The sequence below is a fragment of the Prionailurus bengalensis genome, chromosome A1, assembly GCF_016509475.1.
Source record: "Prionailurus bengalensis isolate Pbe53 chromosome A1, Fcat_Pben_1.1_paternal_pri, whole genome shotgun sequence".
NCBI classification, from domain to species: domain Eukaryota; kingdom Metazoa; phylum Chordata; class Mammalia; order Carnivora; family Felidae; genus Prionailurus; species Prionailurus bengalensis.
This window is the reverse complement of record NC_057343.1, coordinates 232,800,539-232,809,373: the sequence shown is the minus strand read 5'-3', so window position 1 is coordinate 232,809,373 and position 8,835 is coordinate 232,800,539.

Below are 8,835 nucleotides of genomic sequence, written 5' to 3'. Positions count from 1 at the left end.
TTACTACCTTGGTCCTTGATGTATGTAAAGCTAAATACAGATTTTATTTTCTTCAAAACCAGATGGCTTCCCTGGTGGATTCTACCAAATGTTTAAAGAAGCCTTAACATCAGCCTTTCACAAACTCTACGAAAAGACAGAAGAGGGGACAACATTTTCATAACTCATTCTACGTCCAGTATTATCCTGATACAAAAACCAGACAAAGACGTTACAAGAAAAGAAAATAGGCTCATATCCCTTATGACGACAGGCACAAAAATCCTCAACAAAATGCTAGCAAACTGAATCTAGTAACATATAAAAAATCATCCACCACAGGTAAATGGGATTTATCCCAGGGAAGCAAGTTTGACTCAGTATATGAAAATCCAGGTAATGCATCACACTAATAGAATTAAAAACAAAGACCACGTCATTGTGTCAATAGACGAAGAAAAAGCGTTTGATAAAATCTAACACCCTTTCATCACACCAACACAATAAACTAGGAATAGAAGGAAACGTTCTCATCCTGATAAAGGGTATCTACAAAACGCCCCACATATGACATTATACTTAATGTTAAAAGATGGAAAACTTCCCCCCTAAGATCAGGAAAAGACAAGGATGTCTACTCTCACAGCTTCTATTCAACACTATACTGGAGGTTCTAGCGAAGGCAATCGGACAAGAAAAAGAAATAAAAGTACGCAGGTAAGATATGATCTTGTGCATAAAAAATCCTAAGAGAGGGGCACCTAGGTGGCTCAGTCAGTTAAGCGTCTGACTCTTGATTTCAGCTCAGGTCATAATCTCATGGTTCATGGGATAAAGCCCCATGTCAGGCCCCACACTGACAGAATAGAGCCTGCTTAGGATTTTCTCCCCCCCAACCCCTGTCCCTCCTCTGCTCGCGCATGCACACACACAGTCTCTCTTTTTCTCTAAAATAAATAAACTTAAAAAAAAAAAAAAAAGAAAGAAAGAAAATCCTAAGGGATTCACAAATACACTATTAGAACTAATAGACAAGCTCAGAAAGGTAGTGGGGCGCAAGACCAGTATACAAGAATCAATTACATTTTTATACACTAGCAACAAAGAATCTGAAAAGGAAATTAAGAAAATTCCATTTACAATAGCATAAAAAAAATAAAATAGCTAGGAATACACTTAATAAAATAAGTACAAGATTTGAATGCAAGGAACTACACAACACTGTTGAAAGAAATTAAAGATCTAAATAAATTAAATGACATCCCATTTTCATGAAGAACAATGTAATATTGTCGGGGCACCGGGGTGGCTCAGTCAGTTAAATGTCTGACTTTGGCTCAGGTCATGATCTCACGGTTTGTGCGTTTGGGCCCTTCTGAGATGTCAGCACAGAACCTGGAGCCTGCTTCGGATTCTGTGTCTCCCTCTCTCTCTGCTCCTCCCCTGCTCACACGCTGTCTCTCTCTCAAAAATAAATAGAGATTAAAAAAAAATTTTTTTAAAAATAACAGACTTATAGGTCAATGAAATAAAATTAAGAGTCCTGAAATGAAACCACACATCTCTTGTCAATTGGGTTGTGACAAGGGCACCATGACAATTCAGTGGAGAGACGACAGTCATCGAATGGTACTGGGACAACTGGATAGCCACGTGCAAAATGATGAAATACCAATTCTGTGTCATATGATATACAAAAAGTAACTCCAAATGGATCAAAGACCCAAATGTAAGAGCTAAATCTACCAAACTCTTAGAAGAAAACATAGGAGCAAACACGCACAGCCATGCATGAGGCAACGGTTTCTTAGATGTGACACCAAAAGCTCAAGCAACGAAAAGATGAACTGACTTCACCAAAACTAAAAACTCTTGTGTTCACTTTCGTGCTTTTGACGCCGTCAAGAAAGTGAAAAAACAGTCCACAGAATGGGAGAAAATCTTCACAAATCATACACCTGATAAAAGCCTCTTGTCCAGAATATTTACGGAACTCCCACAGCAGAGCAATACAAGGATATACAACCCAATGTCTCCAATGGGCAAGGGAGTTGAATATGTATGTCTCCAAATAATATATTTAAGTGGCCAATAAGCACATGAAAAGATACTCAGCATCTTTCGTCATCAGAGAAATACAAATCAATGCCACAGTGTGACGATACCACTTCACGCCCACTAGAATGGCCGTAATCAAAAAGATGGAAAATAACAAGTGTCGGTGAGACGTAGGGAAGTTAGAACCCCCACACGCTGGTGAGAATGTAAAATGGTGCAGCCGCTGTGGAATACAGTTTGCCAGGGCGTCAAAAATGTTAAACACAGAATTACCACAGGACCCAGCAAGAGAACTGAAAACGCACGTTTGCATAAAAACATGTGCACGGATGTCCATAGCAGCATTATTTCTTTTTTTTTTTTTTTTTAACGTTTATTTATTATTGAGAGACAGAGAGAGACAGAGCGTGAGCATGGGAGGGGCTCAGAGAGAGAGAGGGAGACACAGAATCCGAAGCAGGCTCCAGGCTCCGAGCTGTCAGCACAGAGCCTGACGCGGGGCTCGAACTCACGAGCCGCAAAATCGTGACCTGAGCCGAAGTCGGACGCTTAACCAACTGGGCCACTCAGGCGCCCCGGCAGCATTATTTCTAAGAGCCAAAACGTGGAAACAACCCAAATGTCCATCAACTGTCCATCAGTGGATAACAACATTTAACATATCCACACGGTGGAACATTATTCAGCCATTAGAAGTGCTGAAGCACTGTTATGTCCTAGGACATGGACGAACACTGAAAACATACTAAGTGAAAGAAGCCAAGCACAAAAGCCCGCATATTCTATGATTCCTGTTAGATGAAATTTTCAGAATTGACAACTCGATGAAGGCAGGGAACAGATTCATGGTTTCCAAGGGCTGAGAAAGTAAGGGAGGGAGGTTACTGCTAGTGGGTAATTTCCGGGTTGTGGAAAATATTCTGACATTAGATACTGGTGACGATTGCACAACTTTGTGAACATATTACAAAAACCACTCAACTGTACACTTGAATTAAAAAATATGTGAAATTTAAAAAACAGACGAATATAGAGGAAGGGGGAAAAAAATGAGAGAGGGAAACAAACCATAAGAGACTCCTAACTATAGAGAACGAACTGAGGGTTGATGGAGGGGGTTGGGGGGATGGGCTAGATGGGGGAGGGGCATTAAGGAGGGCACTTGGGATGAGCACTGGGTGTTGTACATAAGTGATGAATCACTAAATTCTACTCCTGAAACCAGTATTACACTATGTGTTAATGAGCTAGAATTTAAATAAAAGGTTGAAAAAAAAAATCGATGTTCTGGTGGCGCCTGGGTGGCTCAGTCGGTTAAGCGTCCGACTTCGACTCAGGTCATGATCTCGCGGTCCGTGAGTTCAAGCCCCGCATCAGGCTCTGTGCTGACAGCTCAGAGCCTGGAGCCTGTTTCAGATTTTGTGTCTCCCTCTCTCTCTGACCCTCCCCTGTTCATGCTCTGTCTCTCCCTGTCTCAAAAATAAATAAAAACGTTAAAAAAAAAAAAATCGATGTTCTAACAAAGTGTAAGTTTCTTTAAAAAAAAAAAGCATCAGATAAAATACTAAGATATGTGAAAATGTGACTATGTCCAAAATACTGTATAAAAAGTTATAGCTCTACACCTGAAACTAATAACGCACTGTATGTTAACTAGCTCAAATTTAAATAAAAACTTGGGGGGAAAAAGATGTGTTAATAAACATATTAAGTAGAAGCATATAAAAGTTATAGCAATTAAACACTAAACATCATATTTTGCTTTGTTATATCTATTTTCCCTAATAGAGAAAAAATTTTATCATTACTTTTCTGTATCTTATAGTGTTGATGTAAAAACATGTCACATTGTTTCTACAGAGTAATGACTAACAAAATGATCAAAAATCACTGTTTTCATTGGGATAATTGTAATAAAATATCCTGCCATGATTATTTTTCAGTAGGAGGTAAATCACATCCATTCATTGATTATGCCCCACCTTCTCCCTTTCCTGAACATGTTTTATCGTTTTACAAAGCATATGATCAATTAAGTTTAAATAAAGTACCAGCTATTGTTTTTTTTTTGGTTTTTTTTGGTTTTTTTTTGTTTTTTAATTTTTTTTTTCAACGTTTATTTATTTTTGGGACAGAGAGAGACAGAGCATGAACAGGGGAGGGGCAGAGAGAGAGGGAGACACAGAATCGGAAACAGGCTCCAGGCTCTGAGCCATCAGCCCAGAGCCCGACGCGGGGCTCGAACTCACGGACTGCAAGATCGTGACCTGGCTGAAGTCGGACGCTTAACCGACTGCGCCACCCAGGCGCCCCCCAGCTATTGTTAAGACTAGCATATTTCAACTACTGAGAACTATTCTGCAGTAAATGCACCTGCTGTCTAATATCCATTGATCCACCAAAAATTTTACAAGGTCCTTTTCAAAAACAGTGTGTACATGTGTGTGGAATACTGGAAAAACATTTGCAATCAGACCAAGGAAACAGCTGTAATCTAATGTTCATTAAGGGTCACCCTTAAAAGATAATTATAAAGATATGACTTAATTATCTCATAACCTCAGATGGTATAAACTGACCTACAAATCTAAAGATCAACCTGTTATTCTTTATCAAATGGCAAGGGGAAACACTAGAGAGACTGAACACTTAAAACACTGGAATGTAAAATGTCCATCATGTGGGGCGCCTGGGTGGGTCAGCTGGTTAAGCATCTGACTCTTGATTTCAGCTCAGGTCATGATCTCATGGTTCATGAGTTCAAGACCCATGTCAGGCTCTGCACTGACAGTGCTGAACCTGCTTAGGATTCTCTCTCCCTGCCTCTCTCTCTCTCTCTCTCTCTCTCTCTCTAAAACACATACATACATACATACATACATACATACATACATACATAAAATTTTTTAAAAAGAAAGAACCATTATGTTGAACATCATTCTAGCACTGACACTGCAGATACATAATAAATTTTAGAAGGCACTCTTTATGTTGGATTGGAATTATAATGATCAAATCTATCAATTGTTACCAAAATAGATTTCTTACTAAAAATGCATTACAACTATAATGTTTCTAACTCCTTTCTTATGAAAAGTCTGCTTCTCAGAATTCTCACAAGTCATGAAAAGGGAGCAAGAAATCAGGTACTAATATCTTCAGGTCATATTTTTAGTAAGAGAAAGTGAGAAATGAAAAGTCTTGCCCCCTTGTTGGGATGAGCACTGGGTAGCGTGTGTAAATGATAAATCACAGGAATCTACCCCCAAAACCAAGAGCACACGGTATATACTATGTTAGCTAACTAGACAATAAATTATATTTAAAAATAAATTTTAAAAAAGGTTTTTAAAAAAAAGATTAAAAAAAAAGGAAAAAGGAAATGTCTTGCCCAACGTCACCAACATTACAAACATTTTTAAGAGTAGGTAGGCCAGGTGAGAGAGAAAACCACCTGTTATAACAGACAAATTGAACCATGTGGCCCATACCACGTAGGAACTCAAAATTCCTACTGTGAATCAAAGATTTTCCAAACAAGTGAGTGTGAAGAAAGCAGGACTGACACTGACACAAGTAGCTTACTGTTGGAATCACATTTCTACCTGACTAATTCCAAGAAGGTGAAGAAAGGCTGAAAATGCTCTCTTGAAACGGTAAGAATGAAAAAGACATCAGTTCCTACAAAACTCCTTTAAAAAGTTATTCATAAGGATCTCAAATTGCCAAAAGGAAAGGATTTTTTGAAGATAAAGGAAATAGAAAAAAAAAATCCTTAGAGCTAGTACAGGCTCTTCTCAGCATCCCATCATCTAGAACAGTCCCTACTAATTAGAATCGTGCGTGAATACAGGCTTAGCACTCAGTGATGACACCACTTTGGCACTCTTTAAATTTCTTATGGTATTTATAAAGGATGGCATATTTGTTCTAGTGGTTATCATTTTATATAGAAATATATATATATAATACACATTTAATATATTCTGTAGATTCAATGCAAACCTTTTTAAAATCCCAGTAGACTTTTTTGTTGAAATTGACAAGCTGATTCTAAAATTCATGTGGAAAGGCAAAGGAAATGAAACAGCCAAAACACTTTTTTCGCAAGATCAAAGTTGGAGGACTGCCCATCCGCTTTTCAGACTTATCATAAGCTAGTACTTAAGACCGTATGTTATGGAAGAAAGCATAGACACATAGATCGATGGAATAAAATATATAGTCAAGAAATAGACTCACATACTTACAGATGGCCAACAGACCCAGGACAAGATGCTCAACATCACTCATCATCAGTGGAATGCAAACCAAAACTACAATGAGCTATCCCCTCACCCCTGTCAGAATGGCTGAAACCAAAAGCAGAAGCAACAAGTACTGCTGAGGATGTGGAGAAAAATGAGCCCTCATGCACTGTTGGTGGGAATGCACACTGGTGCAGCCACTGTGAAAAACAGTCTGGAGGTTCCTCAGAAAATTAGAAATAGGATTACCATAGGATCCAGCAATTCCACTACTGGGTATTTGCCCAAAGAATATGAAAACACTCGTCTGAAAACATATATGCACCCTATGCTTATAGCAGCATTGTTTATAATAACCAAATTATGGAAGCAGTCCATATGATGGAAGTGTCCATCAACTGATGTAAGCCAGCCAGAGAAAGACAAATACCATATGATTTCACTCACGTGTGGACTTTAAAAAACAAAACAAATGAGCAAAGGAAAAAAGAGAGAGAGAGACAAACCAAGAAACAGACTCTTAACTATAGGGAGCACACTGATGGTTACCAGAGGGGAGGCTGGGAGGTGGGTGAGGTGGGGACTTGTGATGAGCACTGAGTAATGTACAGAACTGTTGAATCACTATTTTGTACATCTGAAACTAATATAACACTGTATGTTAGCTATACTAAAATTAAGGTTTTTTTAATAAGAAAAAATTGGGGCCCCTGGGTGGCTCAGTCAGTTAAGCGTCCAACTTCGGCTCAGGTCACCATTTCATGGTCCATGAGTTCGAGTCTCGCGTGGGGCTCTATGCTGACAGCCCGGAGCCCGGAGCCTGCTTCAGATTCTGTGTTTCCTTCTCTCTCTGCCTCTCATCTGCTCACACTCTGTCTCTCACACTCTCTCAAAAACAGATAAACGTTTTTTTTTTTTTTAAGTGGATTCTTATACATTTTGTCAAATGATTTTCAATTCAGATGCACTGGTAACACTCAATAAAGAATGAAGTCTTTTCAGTAAATTCTGCTGGGACAACTGGACAGCCACGTGCAAAGAAACAAACCTTCGTCTATACTTCACCCCACAAACAAAATTTAACCTAAAATGGACCAGAGACTTAAATATAAAGTCTAAAACTATAAAACTTCTAAAAGTAAACATAGGAGAAAATCTCTGTGACCTTAGGAAAGATTTCTCAGCTATGTCACCAAAGCAGAATTCAGAAACGATTAATTGGACTTCATCAAAATTAAAGCCTTCTCCTTTGCAAAAGATGCTCTTAACTGAATGAAAAAGAAAGGCCACAAACTGAGAGCAAGTACTGGCAAAACATATGTAAGACAAAGGATTTGTATCCTAAATATATACAGAACTGTCAAAATCCCCAGTAATATGTAAACGAGCAACACAGTTTTGAAAACAAGCAAAAGATTTGAACAGACACTGCACCAAAGAAGATATATGGGCACAATAAGATTACAAAGAGATGCTTCACAAAATGCAAATTGAAACCCTAGTAAGAAACCAGGACGAACCTATTAGAATGGAGGGAAGAAAATTAAGAAAACCAGGCAGTAAGGACACAAAGCAATGGGAACTGTCCTATACTGCAGTCTCTTATGAAGTTAACACACAAGCCCGCAATCCCACCCCCAGGGAATTACCCACTTTGGCAAAATTCAGGTTCACAAAAGAAAGCCTACATGCCATGTTTATAGTGACTTTACTCATCACCATCAAAAACTGGAAAAAAAATCCAAATGTTTTTCTATTGGTGAATGATAAAGTCAGGGGCATTCATACAGTGGAGCCCTACTCAGCAAGGGAGAGTAATAAACACCGAACAAACAACAGGGATGAATTTCAAATGCATTACGCTGAGTGAGAGAAGCCAGACACAAGAGGCTACATTCTGTATGATTCTGTCTACGTCACATTCTGGAAAAGGGCAGACTAAAGGGACAGGAAAGAGATCAGTGGTTGCCAGGGAACAAGAGTCAGATGAGGCACTGACGACCACCGTGGGGCAGGTGGGGATTCTGTGGTAGCAGGATTATTCTCTATTCTGATCGTGTGGTACTTATGTGACCATATGCATTGTCAAAACTCACAGCACTGGAAACCAAAAACGGTGAATTTTTCTGTACCTAAATCATACCTCAGTGTTTTTAAGTGTCTAGCATTCCTACTCTACCATTAACACCTACAAATAGTATGTTAAAACATTTCTACATAAGGGCGCCTGGGTGGCTCAGCGTCCGACTCTTGACTTCGGCTCAGGTCATGATTTCAGGGTTCATGGGTTCAAGCCCCACGTTGGGCTCTTCGCTCATAGCACGGAGCCTACTTGGGATTCTCTTTCACCCTCTCTGCCCCTCCCCGGCTTTCATGCTCGCTCACTCCCTCTCTCTCTCTCTCTCAAAATAAATAAGTAAACATTTTTAAGAATTTTCTACATAGTACTAATATACATCATCCTAAATGGCCTACACTTGGACACTATTTTTTAGGCCAGAATATTAGTTTTTCTGAACAAAGGTTTGCCTGTTAGAAATATATATAGGAG